The following is a 22,453-nucleotide window of genomic DNA, read 5'->3' as shown; positions in this document are numbered from 1 at the left end:
TTTCTGGGTTCCTGTGTGTATTTCCACACCAGAGCCTTCAGCCTGCATGCCTGCATCATGTTTTTGTGCTCTCTCAGGCCACACATGTACGCCTTTGTCTGTGTGTTTTTGGTGTCAGGGTCTTGACACTTTAAGCCTCTTCCATTTGTACCTCCAGGACCAGAGGTTTTACCCCATCACACACACACACGCTGCCGAGTGTGTGCAGAGCTCACACCGTAGCCCCGGCTGTCGTCTATTACCCCTCAGAGTTCAAAGTCCAACAGCACAATGAGACACAGTTAGGAGCTTACAGAGGGGATCTGCACTTTTCTCTGCTGGGTTGACAGACATGACCAATCTTTGTGTGGGTTTATTTCCCTTTTTCTATTACTGTTTAGATATTTTTTTGTCTGCTTAATTGTGCCAAAAAGAAAGACTTCCTCAGAGTTAATTGTAGGGTTTCAATTTTGCGGAGTGGTGTGGATCAGGAGCGTTCACAAAAAAATCCCATTAACGTGATTAGTTCTGAGCTAACTTGGTGGTCCCGGGAGGAAATGGGCTTATTTGATTATTCAGATACAAATTTGGAAAAGGAGAAAAAAATACTTTTAAGTGGCATGAATAAAACTGTTAAACTGTCTAAAAAAATAATGTTAATATTGTTCTTTTTTTTTGGTACCCTGAGCAATAAACATCAGCACGTCTGAATAGAAGCATCCAGTCAATACTGTTTGCTAATCAAGAAAAACTCCTGAAATAAATAAAAAAACATTCAGACCTGCAGACCAGACAAAGTTCCCATTTCCTTCAAGCTCATCCCACAGGATGTAGATGCAGATCACAGTTTTCTTGGCTGGTTCCAATTCCATATTTTTTGTACGGCTCTGATCTGACAGAGCAAAATGGAGTAAATCAAACATAGAAATATTCCCTTATTAGCAAAATAACAGCTTTAACAGTTCTCTTTCTTGGACACCTGAAGATGTAACATTTCACATATGAACATATAGATAAGAAGCTGCCACAGCTAAAATGCTGACATATTTATTTTAAACTCTTTAAAGAAATCACAAATAGCTAACAGAGTGTTGTATAGCCGGTGTAACAGGCCATACCCCCAGTCTGGACTTTAGTAAGTTTCTTTCAGCTGCTCTCTTCTTCAGGGGTTGCCACAGCGAGCAAACTTGCATGGAAGATTTGGCAATTGTTTTAGCCCAGATGCCCTTCCTGACCAAGGCCGGATCCACCATATGGGCAATCTGGGCACGTGCCCAGGGGCCCTTGGCACAGTGGGGCCCTCTGCCGGCACAATTCTTTTTGCCGCAGCAACAAACACCGGGTGCTCTGACTCCCCTCATCCGTGCACTGTGAGGGAGGATGATGAAGCTGCTCACAATAACGGTCGCGATGGGGCAGAGTGAATTTCCAGTTTTCAAAATAAAACACAAACCCCGATAAAATTCACATATCCACCTTATTCCTGGTGCCTCTACTGTAGAAACAAGAATGCAAGAAACTTCCGGTCCGACACCGGAACTAGTAATATATTGGCGGAGAACAGACCGCGGTTTTTTTTTGTAAGTTATTTGCATTCAGTTTATCAGAGCAAACATTGCTTTTGTTTAAATGTGAAATTCACTAAAATGTCCTACTGGGGTTCAGGTACCTGCTGTGCTGTTCGCGGCTGCACGAGCAATCAGACCAAGCTAAATCAGTGGCAACAGCAACAGTGTTTTGAACACGGACCCAAAACAAAAAAAAGATTGTTCCTGTGAAAAGCGGTACAGTTTTCATCTCCTACCTACAGTTGACGAAGTAAGAATAATGTGGCTGAAAAATCTGAATTTGAAATCAAAACGCTGTTTGTGTGCTTATTTCACTTTGTAAACAAGCGGCCGACAGAGGAAAACCTGCATCCTACTTTGTGGCTAGAAGAGACGCTGGTGTTATGCCGAGAATTGCATGTCCTGTCGCGGGAACACGCATCGCTCTTTTTTTTTTTTGGCAGAATAATCGAAATAAAAACAGTCCCATGTTTTAGTTATCAGTAGTTCTAAAAACTCACAAATAATACATAAATTAAACAATATAACTACAGGGAGGTGGGGAGTAATATTTAAAATAATGAACAATTCTGCAAACTTTATCATCATGCAGCTGCAAGTTAATTATATTACAGCATGATAGCACAGAGGGCATGTGTCATTATGTACCAAATTTGATATCACCCTCAGGGATCCTGATGTACCCTGGGCTCAAACCCACACCTCAGAATAACAACATCACAGCACTGACTACCGCAGCCCCGCCAGAGTCCAGATTATAACTGGGGTTGAAGAGACCTAGTCTAGATTATGTCCCAGGTATACTATGACTGAGGCCCATTTAGACCCTGGAGTGTAAATTGGCCTACGTCTACAGTCTCGCATTACACATACCCCTCAGGCCAGATTATGTGTATTAAATGTAGTATGTCATATGCTGGATATATTCATACTTTTTCACGAGTTCCTCATCTTTCTGACTGTGTAAATGTCGTGCATTGAATTTAACAGAAATGTAACGAGAGACGTTATTATCTTTGACCCATCAAAATGAATGCAGTCATTTATTTTCAGAATCAAAGTTTAACATCAAGCATTTACATTAATTTGGCAAAATATGAAAATAATAACAGACAAGTTTCACAGATAATGGACTTCAATCACACGGCGGTGACTGAGGAATTTGCTTCAGATATTTCTAAAATATCTGTACTGATTTTAGGAGGAAGGAGAGTTTAAGATGGAAATGGAGATTTATCTTACAGAGAGATGTGTGAGGGAATTAATCTGTTTGACCAGAAACGTGCACGCTCCTTCAGATCTTAGCTTGCCCACGGTACACTTGGTCGAAAATAGAACCTTCTACCTGGTTGATGATAAAATCAGCGTCGGCGTAGGGTTCCTTTCTGACTCTTTCAGCGTCTCCGTGAGGACTGCCAAACCCTTAGAGAGTCGTGCGAGGTTATTCAAACAGAAGTTATAATCCCAAAACGTCTCTGGATCATCCTGAATGCGTTTGCATCCAAGAACTCTGAACTCCTTTCATCTCCTTAGCACTCTCTATCAGACTTCCGACATCAGACTCTAGCACTCCATTAATCTTCAGCGTCTGGCTTCAGACTTCAGACTACTGACTGAGAACCGGGAAGTTGCCACATTTTAAATGAGTTGACTTCCGGGTCAATTTAGAGCTTTCTGATTCGTGGATGGACCAGAATAGAGGTGTGGTTTGTGATGTAAGATGTTATCAAATTCGAGGTCAGAGAATGAGATTGTTTACAACATACAGAAAAGATTATTGGAAAAAACCAGACTTCGTGGAGTCTCACTCTTATTATCTTCTGAAAAAGTTTAAACATGACATTTCTTCTCAGTAAACATTTTAGTTGACCGAGACTCGACCTTTAACATACTTACAAAACTTGCTCATTGCAGACAGAAAAATCAAGAAATGCATATTAACCTGATTTCTTCTTTGAATGAGGAATAAAAATCATTACTTACTGTTTATGTAAAATAAAAATGAGTAGTTCTCTTCAACCTGTAAGCATTGAGTGAACTAACACAATTTGATTATCAAACATTTGTAAAACAGTAATGATCATAGAGAATTGTCTTTTCTACTTGATTAATTCAAGAAAGAAAGTCCCCAGATGGCTCAAACTGTATTTCTGGATGCAGATCAATGAAATAACAGTCTCTGTCATCTGATCAGATTTGAGGTCAGACCAGGTTCACTACATAAAGATGGCTATATTCTGACCATAGGAGGGGTGGGTATGTGTGTGTTAGTCTGTCTTAAATTATTTCACTGTCATGATCTATAGCGTGGTTGAACCCAGGTTACAGACAGGACTCGGGAGTTTGTGATTAAAATAAGAAATATTTATTAACACGAACAAAAAGGGCTGGCATGGCAGCAAAACTTACATAAATGAAGAGAAGACACGGAGGGAGACAGGAGCATGGTGCCATACAGGACAATCCACGGACAGGGGAGCTATAAGAAAATGCAGAATATACAGAGACATGCACTAACGAGGGGATAAACACCAACACCTGGGGAAGAACGACAGGTGGCAGAGGAGGAGCTGATTACATGAGGAGGGCAGGACAGATGACACAAGGATCAGAAAACACACGCAGATCCTCATTTACACCACTGGGTACCGATTGACCCAGGTTAGGCCGAGACCCGGGGATAATGGGCCTCGGCCGTAGTATACCTGGGGCATAATCTAGCCCGGGGGTATTAATAAATGTGTCAGCATTTTATCTGTGGCAGTTACTTATCTAATGACACGCACATTCAGTGAAACTTTACATCTTCAGGTGTCCTAAAAACAGACAGAAATGTTGAAGCTGTAATCTTGCTGACATGTTTGATTTGCACATTTTGCTCTGTCAGATCAGAGCTGTAGAAAAATATGGAGTTGGAACCAGCCAAGGAAACTGTGATCTGCGTCTTCACCACATCCTGTGGGATGAACTTGAAGGAAGTGGAAAGCTGGAACTTCGTCTGGTCTGCAGGGCCGTTACATTGTTTTCAGTTTTTCTTGATTAGCAGGGAAAGGTACTGACTTCTTGAATGGATGCTTCAACTCAAAGCATTTCAATTTGATTTATTTATTCAATTTGATCCATCGTGACCTGGATGACTGAGAATCTTCACCAGCATACTGCCATGCGTTTGTTTACCTACAGAAACAGCCGAAGTGACTGAAAATCGGTGCACGATGGCGACGTCTACAGACAAGCAGTTCGAGATAGATTTGATAATGAAGCTCATGTTGTGTAAAGTACAATGTGCAGAGTAAAATCTGCCAACCTGATTGATTTGATTTGTTTAGCAGCAGATTCACTTTTAGATTTGCACCTAAACATCTTCGTCAAGATTCAACGCTTCTTCAGTATCACTTCGTTTTACTGCACAGACCACAGGCAGCCTAATGGAGGTCAGTCATGTGACTCAGGTTTTTACTTGGTTATTATGGATTCAGCAGAGCTCCATTCTTATGATGCGATCCTTCAAACTGCACAATTTGATTTGGTTCAGGATAACCCTTTTTATTTATTTGTTTACACACAGCCTGTGAAAAAAAAATATATATTTTTTGAGTGCTGCTTTGTAATGGTACATTCACTGACTCTAACCAAACAAACAAAAAAGCCCAGTGTATCAAACCGAGCAGTCACAAGTCAAGTTGAAAACTTACTTATTCTAGTCACAAGCCAATTATTTGGTGCATCCATATTTCAAACAAACGCTTGAAATATCCCAAATGTTTAATTTACAATCAGTTTAACAGAGAACTTGTGTAAATCCTATAGCTGCAACCCAAAAACATTAGTTGAATTTTCTTTGATAATTGAATCAAACCGATAAAAAGCTTTAATTCATTTTCTATCAAGAGCTACTTGAATCAGTCTCACGTTAATGTATTTTAGTATGCAGTATTTTTACTAATCAAATACATTACACAGTGATATTTAATTTATTCATATAGAAAATGTCAAACTCTGTAGCATTGTTAGCTTCCACCTCACAGCTAACGGTGACTAGTGAATACAGGCAGGCAGACAAACTGAATCAATGCCTGAAATATCAGAGTATCCTGCATATACCATATTTTTTCACCCTATAAGTCAGTTTTTGCATAATTTGCATACCTTGTGACTTATATGTTGAAGTGACGTATTTATATATTTTCCCATATCTATAAACCAATTTTTGGCTGAGATATGACCATTTTCATTCAATCTGACTGAAAATATTGAACACTACCATTTTCAGCCACTAGATGGCACTTGAGTAGTTGGCATGCCATTGTATCATGTAATAGATAAAAGTGGCTATTAATGACACAATCGGCTTGCCATAGACTACCAGCATCATCTGCCTGGAGCAACCATCAAATCAGCTTCATGTTGCTGCACCGCCCCGGCGAAATGCAGTTAATTTGACCACAGAAGTTAATTTATTAAGTAAAAGTTCAACTGAGACACGCCTTTATTATAATGTCAAGCAAACAACTAATTGTTTTTAGGTGGTTATCCTGTTAAATTTAGAAGAAATGCACAGCGAGTCGCCCTCTGCCCCTTCATGTTTCCACGTATCAATTTTTGAAAATGCAGCTGATTTGACCGTCAAAGTGCATTTATTAAGAAAAAGTTAGACTGAGACACACCTTTGCTATAATTTTGAGCAAATACATATTTGTTTTTAGGTGGTCATCTTGTTAAATTTAGAAGAAATGCACAGCGAGTCGCCCTCTGCGCCTTCATGTTTCCGCGTATCAGTTTTGAATTACAGTTGATTTGATTGATTGATTGATTGATTGATTGATTTTTATTGTCAATTCTGCATATGTACAGGACATACATAGAAATTGAAATTGCGTTACACTCCTACTCAAATTGCAGCAAACAACAACATTAGCAAAAATAAACTAACACAACTAGTTATATAAAAAAATATAAAAAAATATAAAAGTGAACAGCAGCAGGACCTCTGATGCAACGTGCTCAATAGTGACTAACAGGAGACAAAGGGACGCTGACTGAAGACAATAACATGATGAGAGGTAGATAATGGATGTGCAAGGCCAGAGTAAACAATAGTGCAATATAAAGTATAAACCTGAGAAACTTAGTAAAGTGAAGGTGTGCATACCGGTTCTATATAGTCACAGTTATGTACTGATGAGGTGATTAAGTGGAAATGACAATACCAGAATTACTAGAATAAAGAATAAACAGGACGAGTTGATCATAACAGTAGTGCAAAATATAATGCAATATAATTATGCGATATATGCAAATATATGCAATATATATTTGACTGTCAAAGTGCATTTATTAAGAAAAAGTTAGACCGAGACACACCTTTGCTATAATTTTGAGCAAACACATAATTGTTTTTAGGTGGTCATCTTGTTAAATTTGTGTTAAAGTCCTCCTGTGCCGACTCCCGCGGCCGCCATTTGGCAGCCAATCAATTGTTGGCACAACACCGGCCCACATTTCCAGGTTGTCAGCAGTGACGCGTAACAAACGTGCCATGTCAGCTGTGATGCGTAATAGATGCGACGAATATGGCGAAGCAGCATATTTCTGGATTTTTTTCCACTTTATTAGACATTTTTGGACTGATGCGACTTATACAGCGGTGCGACGTGTACGGCGGAAAATACGGTAGTCGCACAAAGAGCCAAACAGCCTCTCCACTATACCCTCCTCCCATTAAGCATATTGTCCATGATGTCCCTCTGTTTGTGTCCCACTCATTGTGTGTGTCCACTGTAACTGGAGACCAGTCTAGACTGGCTGGCTACTGGCTCTAATCCCCAGAAACATGCTGAATCAATCTGAAACCAGAGAGCCGCTGTTGCCCCTGTTAGCAGCCCAACAACACAAACACTCATTATCAGGACAAACATACAAACAACAAGACAACAGGTAGGAGGCCGTAAGTGTCGAGAAGAGTCTGGTTTTAGTTCGACAAAACCAGAAGATTAAACAATTAGCGTTTTGTTTTTACTCAGATAAATGAACATTTTCTCCTCAGTCAATTAATTAATCTGCTTCACATTGCTCCTGGAACCATCGAAATAAGTAAAATGTTATTACTTTAGTGGCTTTAAGTGTTGCACATAGTCTAAACAGCTACTTTAGGATTAATAAACAGCATATTGTGCAGATACTCAAATATCAGTGTGACAAACTCCCACAAAGCAGCAGCTACATAATGATCAAAAACTGGAGTATATTGTGATGTCGGGAAACAAAAACTGATCAGATTAAGTGGAGTCTGAAACGTTGATGAGTGGAAACACATGGTGATCTGGACACAGGTGACCAGAAAATATGCCTGCAACGTCTAGACCTCATGGTCCATTTTTTTTCGGCTCACAATCCTCAAAGACCTCAGATCATCTTAACATCCGCGCCCCGACTCCATCTACAATGTGACACTGAGGGATGATGGAGGAGAGGGGGGAGAGGATGGTATGACGGTCAGACATGGTGGAATCGCTCGCAACCATGAAATACCACATTTGTCTTCGGGCTTTACTTTCTCCGACTGTTGCTGAACTTCTGCCTAAAGACAAATCTGTTACAGAGGATGATCATTACTCTGTAACCAGAACTTCAGAGTGAAATACTGTATGACAGATTGTACGACAACTGTAAGTCTGGAATGATTTTCCACCCAGAAAAAAAAAGGACGAGGGTAATGATACAAAAATACACAATCGATCAGTTTCAAAGCCACAAAATGTGTATTTTATGTTTTGTAGACTACATTTTGAAGAACTTTGATATTTATGAGTAAATATCTTAACTAAACCCAGACAGGCCATTTAGCTTTCACATCATAAACTACATTTGTCATAACTCTGTTCCATCGTTAATAAAGGTTGGGACTGTTGTAACTGAACGGGGTGTACAGTGTGCATCATTGTAATAGATGCTCAAACTTGCTACTTGCTGCATCACCGTATGCACCAGGATGTGTGGACCCATGACCAGAACTGGAGAGTACTTTGTTTCCAGTTGCTCCACAGCACTTTGCATTTGTTTATCGTACATTTTAAGTCAGTGTGAAATTGCCCATGTAAACGTACAGTATTTGTATATAATTATAATCTGCACTTCTTTTTCAGATTTATGCTGTTGTGCAACTGGAAAGAAAAAGTTGGAAAATCCTTTGGGTTATTGTTAAAATTCCTTCTTTGCTTCCATGTAAATCACAAATTTGGGTTCTTCAACACGATGCTTTGACGTGGAGATTAGTTGTTTTGGTGCATAGATGAATTGGTACAGGTTATTTCCTTTTATTTAAAGGGACATCTCATATTTTTAGTAGTAAATCCTTCCCATTAAACTATGTAAGAGTTTTGGCCAAGAAAATCAGTTTGTTTTCTAAAGAGGGGGGAAAAAGCTAAAATTCTCACTGAAAAGCTCTTTTGTCTCTAAATATATGTTGGCAAATGTTTTATGGCTTTTCTTGTAAATTGGTTTTGTACCATGTAAGAACAGAAAACTGCATGCAATGTCTGCAAACATCATAGTCCACGAGGATTCCTGCCTGACCTCATCTGTTACTCGGTCCATTTTTCATTCATTCATTCATTCAACCTTTATTTATACAGGTTAGTCTCATTGAGCCACGAGGACTCATTTACAAGAAAGACCTGTTCCAGACAGAAAATATAAAGTACAGACAATAACAATAACATTAAACTACAGAAAAAATGAAGTTAACTTAATCATAGTGTTATAAAACAATAAATCAGTGTGCCATAAAACAAGGTCTAAAAAAGAAACCATTTCTAAAAAAGAAACCCAGTTTTAATTTCCATTTCTTTATCAAGTTTTTGATATGTGGTTTAAAAGAGAGATGTGCATCAACCAAAATTCCCAAGTATTTGTAAGAATCTACAAACTCAATAGGAACACCATGCATCGATGAGATAGTAGGAAGAATTGCTGACACCAACTTTCTGTAGGAAAACAACATCCTTTGGTTTTGTCAACATTTAGTACCAGCTTGAAATGGAATAAGTCTGACTGAATGATGTCAAATGCAGACTGTAGAAGCTGGAAAACCTTGGCAATTGTGTTAGCTCGACAATAAACAACAGTGTCGTCGGCATAGAGATGCAATGATGCGTCAGGAATGTTTTGACCTAAATTGTTTAAATAATTTGTAAAAAAGAGTGGGACCTAAAACTGAGCCTTGTGGCACACCATAGTAACTGTTAGGTAGCTAGATGAAGTACGTTATGTTGAGCACATTGCCTCCAAATATCACCAGAGCAAACAAGAAGGGGCTCAGAGCCAATCCTTGATGCAATCCCACCACCAACTTGAAGCTATCTGTCACTCCTACGTCACATTTCACCACTGTCCTAATGTCCTCTTACATGTCCTGTACCAGTCTAACATACTCCTCTGCCACTCCAGATTTCCTCATGCAATCCTCCCTCGGCACCCTGTCATGCTTTTTCTAAACCCAAAAAGACGCAATGGAGTTATTTCTGACCCTCTTTGTACTTGTCCATCTCTTCTCCATGGTGCTTTTTCTCAGCATGAAACTGAAAAAAATTACAAGAGTGACTAAGATGTAAAAGATCTTTGACCAACTGTTTGACAGAGCAACACATGAGTTTTAAAATATCCATCTATTAAATAATTTTGGGCAGGACTCCTTTCCAAAATTCAGCAAAGTCAGCAAGAAAGCATTATTATAGTTGCACTTTGGAGGTCTGTATAGAACAGGGAGGGCAGATTTAAGCTCAAATTAATCTTGAAGCTGGAATAAGATGTTGTGTGACCTGTTTACAGAGCTCTCCCTGTAAAAAAGTTGCTATTCCTCTTTGTGACCTGTCATTCTCATAGAGTTGAAGTATATATCAGTTTGATGGCAAAGGTTCACAAAAGACACTGGACTCACCAATGCTCTTCCATGTTTCAGTTATGTATAGAAAATAGTAACAGAAATAAAAACCTGTCCATGAGAGGTGAAGAAAGCCTTTAGAATTAATGCATTGGACCTTTTTGCACCACAAACCTAAATTGTTTGGTCTTAAAATTCTTTTTTTTAATTCTTTGTAACTTCTGTCACAATACCAACTCCTCAGTTTGAAGAATCAGAAGGTTTCTCGAGGTCAGAGGGTCTTGGCAAAGCATTGCAACTGTATACTTTGGGATTGAGGCTGTGCTTTCTGTTGAGTTATTGCACAACTTAGCAATAAAATGTCAGGTGTGGTTCCCCATTAGAGAAATGAGGATCCCACCCAGACTAAAGAAGGAATGATTACTTCAAGTTCGAGTTTTCACACTCAGGGGGATCGTAGATTAATTTTTGTTTAGACTGCGACATCTTCTTATCCTCATGTTTTTATTCTCCTTCAGCAGTGGGTCCGTTAACACTGAGGGCAGATGAAAGCATCAGGGTCAGAGCTGTGTGTTTGACTCTGGGGGGCAACCACTCAGAGCTGGTTGAGATAAACCAACACGCCTTTTCTCGCACTCTGCCTTCTATACTTGACCCTTCATCTACATCTATCAAACCCATTCTCATTTCCTCCCTGAACCCCTCCTCCCCTCACACACTTCGTTTCAAGTCATGTCCATTCAATTCACCTCAAAGAAAAAAATGGATGCAGAAAGAAAATATGGGACTTAATTGTTTCCCCTTTTCTTCCATTCACTTGTTATCCTAAAACACAAAATCAGTTATGTTATAACTCATTCATTAGAGAGAGGATTAGAGTTTTTGAGAGGAAGACCCCGATGAGTCTGTGTTGATAACACTTTATCTGACTGCAGGGTGGTGTTCCACAGAGTTGTGTGCTAGCTCCACTTTTATTCTCTTTATACATACATGATTTGCAACATAGCAGCAAAGACATCACATTAATTAAGTATGCTGATGATACGGCTCTAGTTGCTGGTCTGAAAGACACCATCTGCCCCTCCTACTCCCAGCTCATAGATCAGCTCGCTAATTTTCTGGACCTTAATGTCAGTAAAACCGAGGAGCTTTGTCTGTGAGGTAGATTGGGAGCAGCCAGTACTAGACCTGTACTCTGGCTTTCTTTTATAAAAGGGCAGAAAGTAGAGCAGATGAATAAATTTAAATACCTCGGAACAATAATTGACAACAAGTTGACCTTTCAGCCCAGCACTGACTGTATTTACAAAAAAAACAGACAACGTCTCCACCTTCTATGTAAGCTAAGGAGCTTTAATGCTAACAAACACTTTGTAATTGGTGTACAGGTTGAAAGTGTTTCCTTTAATATTGTCTCATGGTATGGGAACCTCCAAGCCAGAGACTGGAACAAGTTGTCCTGGGTGGTCAAACAAGGTAGTAAAATCATTGGTCATCAACAAATGACATGTACAGATCTGTACAGTCAGGTTCTGGGAAAAAAAGGCAATACAGATTTACAATGACCCAACTCATCCACTGCAACCATTATTCAGGTTGGTACCATCTGGCAAAAGACTGGTGGTTTCTCTGGTAAAGAAAAATGGGTACAAAAAGTCATTTGTTCCCTCTACTGTGAATGTACTTAACAGGGTCTTATTTAAACGTATAGCCTCACATGATAAACAATTGTTTGCTGTGATGTTTTCATATTTTTAATATATTATGTATTTTAGAATGTTTTATTGGATTAGCAAGCTTTTTAAAGTTTTATGGCATTTTTAAACTTGTGTTGTTTTGTATATATGAGCCAGACGACAACGAGTCTCCATTTCATGGACTGTTATGGACAATAAAGTTATATTGATTGGTTGATTGATCACATTTTCAACAACAAATCTATTTATAATACAAAATGAACCATTTTATGAAATTTGTTTTTTAAACATGATTTTTTTTTTTTATACTGTCAATATGTTAGCAGGAATAAAGGCAATATTGGTCAATTTTATTGTCTGTTCTAGGAAAAAAGAAGCATCAGAAAAATAGAAATATTGATACGGCAGCCATATTGTTTCAGACAGTCCAGAGTTGAAGGCTGTATATTAGAGAGGTAAGGCTGACATGTTCTGGAGATGTTCAGAGGATGGATAGTGAATATGTTGGACAAGGAATGTTAAATATGCATTTGAGATGTTGCAGAGAAAGAAGAAGACTACATGAATGTGGTGAAGGAGGATGTGCAGAGGGTGTGGGACATGGGAGGATGTTGGGATGGAGTGAAATGGAAGCAAAAAATTTACTTTGGTGACTGAAGACAAAAGGTGAAAGAAGAAGTGTCACAGCTGCTGCCATAACAGTGTGTCAAAATGTGATGTGGTAGTAGCTGAGAGTCATTCACCACCCATAGTTTGAGCATTTTCATTTACCCTTTATTTATATAGGAAGTCTCATTGAGCCACGAGAACTCATTTTCAAGAGAGACCTGTTTAGGGAGCAGATGGGGGGTTAGGGGCCTTGCTCATGGGCCCAGGGTGGAGCGAATGAGGGTGGGAGCAAGTATGGGTGCTTCACCTACTCCACCCAGATTTTTGATGTTGTCGGTACCGGGGCGTGAACCGGCGATCTTCCGATCACAGGCCCACCTCTCTAACCTCTGCGCCACCACTCCCCCCAAAAAAACTTGCGCCCAATGTGGGGCAGGACATGAAATGTTGCATTATGTTGTACCAAAACCGTACAAGTTACTTTTCAGCATAAAATAATTGTCATTAAAACACTCTGGCCTGAAAAACAGTGGGCGATATGCATTCCTTCAAGGAATGTAACATCTTTGATTTATGTAAAAAAAGTTTGTCTTCAATATATCAAATCTGGTGTTTCCACTTTCTTCACAGTCTTTAATGTCACAGACAAGGGGCAGGGGGACGCAAAAATTGGTGGCCACACCACTGGCCCCCCTTTGTCAGAAGTTTTATCCTCGAGCCTCAAGCTTTTCCTCGGTGTGATTTTTTTAAATTCCCCATGACATTTAGCATTATTACAACCTCATAAACATAAAAATAAACATTGTTTTTGAGCAATTAGGAGTTAAAAATATGATTTTTTATTTTATTTAAATTTTTAAAAGGACAACTGGTCTAAAACCAAAGACTTTCAGCATTAGGATGCAAAGTCTCAGGAGGTTATTTGCGTGATTTGTTTTATTTTAATTAAGGAGAGAACAAGCTTATTTTTTCTTTAAATATTTAAAAGAAGTGGTGGCTTTAAACTTGAGAAAATTTCATTTTTAGCAAACATTTTGTTAAATATACTCTTCATAAAATAAAATGTACATTTGGTTATTTCAGGAAAAGGACATAAAGCCTAGATTAAGGACAATTTATGGCATTTTATGTGCATGCAAACATAAATAATGGTTAAAAACTGGACTGTTGTGGAACTCCAGATATTCTGGTCTTCACATCACAAAATCCATAATATTACCAGTAAAATAAGAAACAGAGGTACATCAGTTCACAATTTATTTGTTTAATTGCTGTTTTACAACCTGGCATTACAAATTTTCTGAAATTCTGTTCTGGATTTTGGTTTTGGTGAGGCACCACAAGACTTTCAGTGTGCCCCCACATGGCCACCCCATTACCACTGGTCATAGAAAAATCCCAAAACCAGAATAAAAGTATGTACTACAGATTAAAATACTCGAGTCATCCTTTGGTACCATTTATTGTCAGTAAATTGGACTAAAAGTTAACTATCCATCTGATTTAACAAAAAAAAAATTTTTTTTAAGTCTTCAAATTTCCTCTCTTCTCACCTGAGCTGTCGTTCATTCGCATCGACTTGAACTCCTCGACATTCCAAGGGGGAGTTTTATAAGCATATTTGCATGTGTTGTGTTTGTCGAAGGGTCCTGGGTGTTGTTGACTCTTAGTGAATGTTTACCTCGTTGGGTTGCGACAGGAAACTGCAGTGGTGTGATTCCAAATCGTTGAGCTTATCAGACAGAAGGCCATCGTGTCATTAGAGAGAACTCGAACGTTTGCTGAGCAAAGAAGTTATGCCTGCAAGTTACTGATCGATTTAATGACCTGAAAGCCAAGAAAAGAGAGCTTTAATCATTGATGACTCATAAAAATGTTTGGAGATTTATTATCGCCCACCGCTGAAGACGTAACAATGATAGCAAAACATCTCCATAACCAATGGACGGATTTCATTAAAGTCACAGAAAACAATCATATTCATCCCAAGACAAGATGGCCACCACAGCCAACATTAACCAACCAATAGCTCAGCCAGTATTAAATATATTGAGCCAAAATGTGGTGTGGTAGTAGCTGACAGTCATTGGCAACACATGCTCAGAGCTCTATACATGATGCAACATCTTTGCCTAAAACTTTGGGAGTAACTTGAACCGTCAGTCCTACTTGTCAGATTAAAATTTTAATGAAAGTAAAGATTGAATGTAATAATAATAATAATGCCTTATTTGTATAGCACTTTTTAAACAAATGTTACAAAGTGCTTCACATTAATTAATTAACATCATAAATGACACCTGAAACACAAAAGTATACCAAATTAATTAAAATACATAACAATGTGTAGTGAACTAAGCCTAAGGTCAAAACCCTTGACCTTAAGAACCTTGTGGGACAGAAACTGTCATTTCATTGATTTGAATCCAGAAATACAGGTTGACCCATCCTGAGACTTTCTTTCTTGAAAATTCAAGTGAAAGAACACTCTCTTTTCTATTATCATTACTGTTTTACAAATGTTTGATAATCAAAGTGTTTTAGTTCAAACCATTTTAGATGTTGCAGTGAACTAATCATTTTTAATTAACTGTGAAAACAGTAACAATGATTTTTAATCCTCATGCAAAGTTAGAATTCATGTTAAGGCCTGTTACAGAGTAATTATGCATTTTCTGATTTTCTGTCTTTGAATGAGCAGTGTACGTTTGTTCCAAGGTTGGAGCCGAAGCAGACAAGTGTTGGAACAACTGTCTTGTTTTTAAATCCTCTCAGACGTAAACAGAGAAGTTGGCACCTGTTTCTCCAAACTCGCCCAAACATTTCTCTCGCCTGTCTGAAAAACATTTTCAATCTGTTCCATAACATTCTTGCTGTTTTCTGACTTCTAGTAACCTTTTACGTCACAAAACACACCCCTGTCTGGTCGACATTGACCAATAAGAAAACTCCCAAATGAACCGGAAATAGAGCCCTTTAAAATGTCGGTACTTCCTAGTTCTCTGGGTTCTGTGAGTTGCCGTTGGAGTCGGGCTGGAGAGTTTGCAGCTCCAGTCGTTTGGGAGAACAGAAGTCCAGCCATGATAAGGCTCTTCCGAGATTGGGATTATAACATCTTCCACCTCTGAGTGGAACTCGGACGAACCCCACTCATGTGAGGTCCACTGGCTGAGGAACTTGTGTCAGACGGAATATCGTCACTACTTCGGACGAGTCACAGCCATCCTATGGAGACGCTGGACAGGTAGCGTTAACTGGAACTCCGTATCCGCTGATTCATCTTCAGAGAGGTAACGAGTCAAGTTCACTACCGAGCGTACCGAGGAAAGCTGGGTTCGAATGGAGAGTGTCGTTTCTGGTCAACACTCTCCCTCACACACCATCTTTTACTCCCTTTAAACTTCATTTTCCATCTTTAAATTCTTCTATCAAGTAGAAATCATTCCAGATATTTTAGAAATGTCTGTGTAAAGTCTTCCAATCACCGCCGTGTGGTTGATCATAATTGTACAGCTTGCTGATTAATTATGTTGTTATTTTCATATTTTGCCAAATTAATGTAAATGTTTGATGTTAAACTTTGATTCTGTAAATAAATGACCACATTCATTTTGATGGGTCAAAGATAAATAACGTCTCACGTTACATTTTATTAAATTCAATGCACGTTTATATTCAGTCCAGAAAAATGAAAGAATCCGTTTTAATCAGGTGAATATCTCAGGATATGTTCATCTACAAATGTAAGAAAAAAAAGAAAATAAAAATACGAAGAAAGTCAGATATTAAAAGCCTTATTATACAAGTAAGTTTAACTAATGATTTAAAAGAAGGCAATGAAGAGGTCTGTCTAATATTTAGAGGAAGAGCATTCCACAAATTAGAAGCCCTGACCATAAAAGCTCTACCTCTTTCTGTCACCAGTCGGGCTCTGGGAGCGGAAAGTAATAACAGATTTAAGGATCTAAGATTGCAAGAAGGGATATAGGGGGTAAGAAGCTCAGATGTATATGATGGTGCAAGACCATTCAGGGATTTAAAAACAAACAATAAAATGTTGAAGTCAATTCTAAAAACCACAGGGAGCCAATGCAGTGAGGACAGAACAGGAGTGATGTGCTGATATTTATGGGATCTTGTGAGAACTAGCTGCAGTGTTTTGTATTAGTTGAAGACCATTAAGAGAACTTTGGATCAGACCAGAAAATAAAAAAATCAATAATCAAGATGACAGGAGACATGAATAATATTTTCTGCCTCGGTTAAAGAGAAAAATGCTCTGATTTTGGCAATATTCCAAATTTGAAAAAAAAAATGCAGTTTTAATGATGTTCTTACAAATGTTTAGAAAAACTAAGATCAGAATCAAAGTTTACCCCCAAATTTCTGGCTTCATGAGTGCAGTTAAAACCAAGCAGAGAAAGGGACTGAACTATTAAATCCCTTTTGGCTTTAGGTCCAAACACCATCAACTCAGTTTTATCGTTGAGTAAAAGAAAATTATCAAACATCCAGGTGTTGATGTCTGTAAGACAGAAGGCAAGTTTATTGAGAGTAGAGAGGTCTGATGGGTTAATAGCCAAATAAATGTGGGAATTGTCTGCATAAAAATGAAAAGAGACATTGAATTTATGAATAACTTGGTACAATATTAGTGGAAAATAATAGTGGCCCAAGAATAGATCCTTGGGGGGGACACCACAGGTGAGAGAAGCTGAACTGGAGGAATTATTGCCAGAAATTACAGAAAAAGTTCTGTCATGAAGATAAGATTTGAACCACCTCAGAGCAATGTCTCTAACACCTAACCAATAATTTAATTGGCACAAGAGAATATCATGATCAACTGTTTCAAACTAAACTGATATATGGAGTCAATCCAATTCAAGATGGCCACCACCTCTAATCAACTGTAGCCAACACCATAAAAAAGGCTTTAATTCAATCAAATTTACAGATAATGAGGTAAAGTTTATGTGGTAGTGGCTGAGACAAATCCACAGCACATATGTTGAGCGTCAATACATCTCGCAAGACCTGGCTGTGGCGGCCATCTTGAAAAATAAATGCTTTCTTTGCACGACCCCAATCTAGAGACTGGATGTTCAAGTTTAGACGTATGGATGTTCAGTAAACAACATTTATTTTTGTCCTAACATCAAACTACATGTCTAAACCTGAAAACCTGTGGGAGAGGACAGCAGAAAAGTTAAAATAAATGAATAAATTAAAAAGTTTTGTTTGAGTCAGACTTCTTGTCCCAGCTGACAGAACATGCAGTTCTGCAGTTTAATTTGAGACGTGATAGACATGATCCCCTCATCCATGCTATACGTTATATTCGTTAACAAATCTTCACGTTGTCTCAATGTTAGTCTCACAGCTTTTACAGGAACCGAGTGTTTCACACTGGCTGAACTGTCGTCTGTCAACCGTACTGCTACGTTTCCACCCAGATCCTCCCCGAGGTGTTAAAAAACGAACAAATACAGGTGACATCTCTGTGTGACAGGAGTGGCGTCAAGGTGGGGGATGGGGGGGCTACTCCAGTGGCTCCATGGTCAAAGGCCCAAGTTATGTGTCATTGTTGAGGAGTGACAGACAGGATGCTGAAATATGAGCGTGAGAAAGTGTTTGAGAACGGATCCATCAATGTTAAAGCATCACAGCTCGGTTAAATGGTGTTGGAGAATCTTCTTTCACCCTCAGATCATTTCAAGCAACAGTTTTATACTTTTAAAACTATTAGGAATTTGTCTGTACAGAACATTAGCTATAATGAACCCTACAAAATACCTCAAACTAAAAGTACACAATTAAAGAGAAATTCACTTTCAGCTCTGATCACTGACTGACATTTCTGTATTTGGTAAATGATGGAAAATGTTGAGTTGGACCTAAAATATGTTCGAATTTCCACATGTCGGTGCGCAGACATGACAATCAATTAATTCGTACTGTAGCTTAAACATAATCAAATATATCTTACCTGGTGTATAGCTCTGTGACTAGCCTCAGTTTGGAGAAATTAAGGTTAAATTTTACTTTATTTTTTATTGAAACTTACATTACCAGGTAAGTCTAATCACAAGCTCTATTTTTAAAGGGAGCTCAGGGCTTTAAGGTAGCAGCATCAAATACAAAATTAATATGGATACAAATATAGACAAGTGTTCAAGATCAAGCATCTTAAAAGCAGACAATTAATCTTCAACACCATTGGCCAAGTTCAAGCAGAAAACAAGAAGCGAGTTTGGTTAAGACAGGAAGTAGCTGCAAACTCCAGTCATGTTGGCCTCACAACCCTTTACCACTTTTCTAAAGCCTCAACTGAGATCAGAACTGAAAGTTGTACATCCAGTTGCAGGAGCAGAAAACATCGTGGACATTAGGAGCGGTCAGTAACAGGAAGTCAATTTTCTCGTCACTTCGTTGATGAGCTAATGGCTAGTCCGAGTGGGCAAAGCCCAAGCGTTAACATTCTAAAACAACACCAGTAAACCTTTACATTTCCATCAGTTTCACAGTAAATGGTCATTCAAGTCAAGTCAAGTCAATTTTATTGTCATTACCATCTCATGTGGTACATGAGGTGGAATGAAATTATATACAGGGTTCCAGTTACACCCAAAAATAGCAAAATATAAAGTATAAAAAGAAACAGTAAATAAGGATCTAAGATACACTAAACAAACAAACAGCATGCTACGAGATCTAAGATATACACCAAGATATATGCCAAACAGTACACTCAAAAATCTAACGTATATGCTAAACGGAGAATAATGGCCCCACTCCTAGGAGCTGCAGCCACGTACACTCTGCCCATCTTTCAGACGACTGTACGAAATATAATCTAGCTGTATTTCGGTGCAGTAATAATAAATCTTATTCTGATTCTGATTAAACACCAACAATGTAAAACAATGTGGCGTAAAAACAGCAGCCCAAATATGAGTTTGCGGTGAGCAGAGAGCCAGGTATGAATGAATACAGCAGCATGAGATAATCAGCAGCATGGATAATCAGCAGCACAGACAAGCCACATATCATTCAAAGTGGCATTACAGGGATTTTTCTTTTTCTTTTCTTTTTTCCCCATACAGTGATTGTCCTGTTATGGATTCATGAGTCTAACAGCTTCAGGGTAGAAGCTGTTCCTCAGTTTAGTGGTTCTACATTTAGTGCTCCTTAACCTCCTTCCTGAGGGCAGCGGGGCAAAAGTGTGTGCTGGGTGAGTGGGGTCTTTCATGATGCAAGTGGCCCTCTTCCTGCATCTGGAGGTCAAGATGTCTGTGATGGTGGGGAGGCTGACTCCAACAGTCTTCTGTGCAGCCTTCACCACTCTCTGCAGAGCTTTTCTTTCTGCAGCTGTGCAGCCTCCATGCCACACGTTGATGCTGGAGCACAGGATGCTCTCCACTGCACACCTGTAGAAGGAGGTTCTGGTAGAAATATATTATTGCTGTAAGTGCTCCTGGGCTACAGTGGAAATGCTACAGTTAACTGCTGCTGCTGATTTGCATTTGCAAATAACCATAAATTTCAATGTAAACCGAAGAAATGCCAATTCATGTCAAAATGTAACATGTGGTATAAATGACTTTAATAATATTTGCTAAAAAATGAAACTAGATTAAACTTGAAACTTAAATCAAAAGAAGAAGAACACTAGCTAAAAATAAACAAGCAATGTCCTATTTAAAAGCTATAAATACCAAAATGCTAGATTTAAGTTAAATGCAGCAAAATATAGTTGTATGCAGTAAAATATTAGCTTAAAGTGAAAAGTAGCATAAAGATAGCTACAATTATCAAGAGATTAGCTATGAGCAAAACGTGACAAAAGGCTAATTGAAAACTAAGAATAGCTAAACAACTTAAAGTAACAAAAATTTAGCTAAAAGCTAAAATCAGCAGAGTGGTAGCTAAAAACTAAAGTATCAAAATGCTAACTATAACAACAAAAGATTATCGTAAAGCAAAAACAAATGGCAAAATGTAGCAAAAAAATTAGCCAACATCTCAAAATAGCAAAAAGCTAACTTAACGCTAAAAGTAGCAGAATTTTAGCTATAACCTAAAAGTAGCTTTTTAAAGACAACAAAAAAAAAAGCCAATTTGCCAAAGTAGTTTTCAAAGAGAACAAAGTTTTTGAATGAATTGAACAGATCACCATGTATTTCTACAGGGAAAATATTTTAACTATATATTTGATAATTATGAAAGTTACAAAACCCTGAAGTTATTGCATATAGCTCTTTCATGAGCTGAACTTTTGATCCATCCATCCATCCATCTCCTGCTTTTTCTTTTCCGGGTCATGTGTAGCTGAGATAATTGTGTAAAGTGACACAGACGGTGGTGTATTGGTTTATAAAAGAGTTGTATGAAGAGCTAAGACATTTTTAAACGAGAGTTGTTTTAAGACAGCAACAAACCACCTTTTAGACTTGGCCTTGCTTGGACTAGCCATTACAATCCGAGCAGAATTGTTCAAAGAGCTATCTGCAACAGGTAAGATATTAAGTGTTCATAATATTTTCGCCGATCACAGAAGCCCAACTTTAAAAAGTTTATGATGATCTCACTGCTTGATAAGTGAGTCATGATTGTGTCAGAAAAGCTGTGATGAAACCTGAAGCCCAGCTGTCGGATGTTGTGTAACCACAGCTTCTCTCTGCTGTCACCGTCTCAGAGGATGGCTTTGTGAGTTTGTGTTTTCCAGAGTCTTAGCGAGGATGGGAAGTTGTCCTTATCTGATGTGCACATTAACATGGAGGAATCGCCCCACTGTCAGCAGCTGCTTGTGTAAACCGGAATCAGAGCTCAGGGCGAAAGGAAGTGTCAGCTTGTTTACAGAAACAGGATTAAAAGTGTTGGACTTTACAATAAAAAGTTTCTGGAAAGTATGTCCACTTATTATTATTATTAGTAGTAATAGTACTAGTTTCTTCTGACTCGTGGCATTTTTGCTTCATGTTTAGGCGTTGTGAAAAACTTTTAGAATGGAAGGTATTTTAATGCATTTCTTGAAGTAAAAATTTTCTTGATAAAAAATTGAAATAAAAGAACTATCTGATACGACAAACATTTAGTTTGTTATAAAATAGATGTCTGAATAAACTTCTTCTGGAGTTTTATTTTCACAGTATACTAAACCATATACATTTTCATATACACACACACACACACACACACACACATATATATATATATATATATATATATATATATATATATATATATACTAACGGTAGGATCTATCAAAAAGGAAAGTCTTAAAACTGGACAATGTGTCAGTCTTACAGACAGAAACTGGAAGTTGGTTCCACAAGAGAGGAGCCTGATAACTGGAAGATCTTCCTCACATTCTGCTTTTGGAAACTCTAGGAACCACGAGTAAGCCTGCAGTCTGAGAGTGAAGTGCTCTGTTAGGAAAATATGGAACAATAAGATCTGTAATATAAGATGGAGCTAGGTTGTTGAGAGCTTTGTAGGTTAGAAGTAAGATTTTGAATTCAATTCTGGATTTGACAGGGAGTCAATGGAGAGAAGCTAAAACTGGAGAGAGATGATCTCTCCCACTAACTCCAGTTAAGACTCTGGCAGCAGCATTTTGGATCAACTGAAGACTTTTTAGAGAAGTATTTGGACAGAGTATTTGCTGAAATGTGTTGAAAAAAAGATCAAAGATCAGAAGTTAAAATTACTTCTAG

The sequence above is a fragment of the Nematolebias whitei genome, chromosome 14 (assembly GCF_014905685.2).
Source record: "Nematolebias whitei isolate Nwh7 chromosome 14, NemWhi1, whole genome shotgun sequence".
NCBI lineage: Eukaryota > Metazoa > Chordata > Actinopteri > Cyprinodontiformes > Rivulidae > Nematolebias > Nematolebias whitei.
The sequence above is the reverse complement of the archived record's forward strand: the minus strand, read 5'-3'. Positions refer to the sequence as shown.